Source organism: Propithecus coquereli, unplaced genomic scaffold, assembly GCF_000956105.1.
Source record: "Propithecus coquereli isolate 6110/MARCELLA unplaced genomic scaffold, Pcoq_1.0 Scaffold14, whole genome shotgun sequence".
NCBI lineage: Eukaryota > Metazoa > Chordata > Mammalia > Primates > Indriidae > Propithecus > Propithecus coquereli.
This window is the reverse complement of record NW_012138302.1, coordinates 19,309,995-19,312,935: the sequence shown is the minus strand read 5'-3', so window position 1 is coordinate 19,312,935 and position 2,941 is coordinate 19,309,995. Positions and strand designations below refer to the sequence as shown.

The following is a 2,941-nucleotide window of genomic DNA, read 5'->3' as shown; positions in this document are numbered from 1 at the left end:
GTATGAAACATATTTATCTATTAGAGTGGGGTCGGCAAACTACAGACCCCAGGGCAAATCTGGCCCTTTGCCTGTTTTGGAATGGCCTGAGAAGTAAAAGTGGGATTTACAATTGTGAATGTCTGGAGGGGAAAAAAGAATATTTTACGGAAATGCACATGAAATTCACATTTTAGTGCACATAGATGAAAGTTTTCTTGGAACACAGACATGCTCATTTGTTTACATACTGTCTACAATTGCTTTTGTACTACAATGGTAGAGCTGAGTAGTGGTGACAGGGACCCTGTGGTCCAAAAAGTAAAAACTATTTACTATTTGGCCCTTTACAGAAAAAATTTGCTAACCCCTGAATGAGAATATAGTGATTATGTAGTCCTTTTTGGTTTTAGCCTTACTTTATCCATTTGAAATAACATATTCCAAAGTTATTTAGGTCAGCTAATTTAAACATGTCTTGCGTTTTTAATACTGTTATATTAACTTATTATCTTTGGAAGCCGCATCATGCTTTTCTTTTAATTTTCATATAGTAAAACTCATTCTTTCTGATGTACATTTCTATGAGTTTCGACAAGTGCATAAAGTTGTGTATTGATAACTTCACTATAAATCAGAATAGTTGCTTAAATCTAAAAATTTCTCTGTGAGTTTGGTCTGTTTTGTAACTAACTTTGTCTGCCTCCCCTAGCTTTTGTTATTTCAATAATGTCATATAAGTAAAATCACACAATATTTAGCTTTGGGGATCTGGCTTCTTTCATTCAATGAGCTAAACTTAAGATTTGTCATGTTATATGAATTAATAGTTCATTCTTTTTACTGCTGAGTAGTATTCCATTGAATGGGTGGACATACCATAATTTGTTCACCATTCAACAATAAAGGGCATCTTGGCTGCTTCCAATTTTGGCGATTATGAATAAAGTTTCTATATACATCTGTGTACAGATTTTTGTGTGAACGTAGGTTTTCAATTCACTTTGGTAAATACTTACATAGGATTGCTGGGTCATATGCTAAGTATATGTGTAACTTTATATAAAACTGCCAAATAATCTTCTAACGTGGTTATACCATTGGGCATTTCCACTAGCAATGAATGAGAGCTGTTTGTGTTGCACCATATCCCTGCCAGCATATTTTTAAATTTTGTTTTGCTTTTGTTTAACAATTCTAATATGTGTGTACTGGTGTCCCATTATGATTTTAATTTGCTTTTCCATGATGACTATTGAGCATTTTTAATGTATTTATTTGGTGATTATTTTTCTTATTGTTGAGTTTGAAGATTTGTTTTCAAAATCTGGATATAATCTAAATACAAGTCCTTACATATGTGATTTGAAATATCTTCATCCAGACTATGTCCTGTCTTTCTATTCTGTTAACAGTGTCTTTCACAGAACAAAAGTGTTTAATTTAATGAGGTCTAATTTATCAAATTTTTTCTTTTATGGATGGTGTGTTTGCTGTCATATCTAAAAATTTATTGCCAAACTTAAATTACACAGATTTTGTACTATGTTTTCCTCCAAAAGTTTCATAGCTTTACATTTAAGGTCTATGATCTATTTTCAATTATGTGTCAAGGGGCTCTCTTTTTTTTTGTTTTTATCCAGAACCATTTGTTGAAAAGATTACAAATATAAAGGCTCTATTTAGTTGACTTTGTACTTTTATTAAAAAGTAGCTGGCGGTAATTATGTGGGTCTATTTCTAGGATCTCTATTCTATTCTTTTGACATATGTCTCTATAATTTAGTCAATACCACACTAACTTCATCACTGTGCTTTATAGTAAAAAGTCTTAAAACTGGGCAATGAGTCCTCCAGCATTGTTCTTTCTCAGAATTGTTTTGATTTTTCAAGTTTTTTGCCTTCCATATACATTCTAGAATAAGCTTGTCAATATCCATAAAAGATAATGCTGGGATTTTGATTAAGATTGCATTAAATCTAGAGATCAAATTGGGATTTAAATATTAAATCTTCTAGTCTGTGAACATGATATATCACTCCATTTATTTCTCTCTTTTTTGACTTCTTTCAGCAGTGTTTTGTAGTTATCAGCATGCAGATGCTGCACATTTTGTTAGAATTGTAACTAAGCACTTTAATTACTGGCGCTATTGTAAAGGGTATGAATTTTCTCATTTAAAATTCCAATTGCTCATTGCTGGTATATAGCAAAGAAATGGACTTTTCTTGTATTCTGTCGCCTTGCTAAATTCACTTATTATTTCTAGGATCTTTTCTGCAGATGTTTTGAAATTTTCTACATAAATAATATCTTCTGAAAATACAGTTTTGTTTCTTTCTTTCTAATCTTTATGCCTTTTATTTTCTTGCTTTATTACATTGTCTAAGATGTCCATTATGATGTTAAAGGAATGGTGAGAGAAGGCATCCCCGCCTTGTTTCTGAACTTTAGGGAAAAGCATTCAGTCTTTCACCATTAAGTATAATGTTAGTTGTTAAGTTTTCCATAGATGCTCATAGCAAGTTCTCATATACTTTACTAAGTGTTTACCATGAATGCAGTTGAATTTTACTTGATGCTTTTTCTGTGTCTATTTAAACTACACAGAGAAGAAATATGCCTTTTCTTATTTAATCTGTTAATATGATGAATTTACATTGCATTTCTGGAATGAATCCACTTGATCATGATGTATTTTCATTCTTATATACTGTTGGACTTGATTTGCTAATATGTTGTTGAGGATTTTTGAATATGTGGTCATGAAGGACAATGGTCTATATTTTTCTTTTCTTGCAATGTTGTTGTCTGGTTTTAGCATTACAGTAAATGCTGACCTCATAAAATGACCTTGGAAGTTTTCCTTCTATTAATATTTTCAGGAGTGTAAAAGATTGATATTATGTTTCCTTAAAGTTTTGGTAGAATTCACCATAGAAACCATCTGGGCCTGGAACT

The 2,941-nt window shown here is 31.6% G+C and overlaps 1 protein-coding gene across 1 annotated transcript in view; it reads right to left on the bottom strand.

Annotated features, from left to right (window-relative positions):
- The window catches only part of SPATA6 (spermatogenesis associated 6), a 154,432-nt gene that overhangs the window by 49,608 nt on the left and 101,883 nt on the right, over positions 1-2,941 (bottom strand). The gene's annotated exons all lie outside the window — the stretch shown is intronic.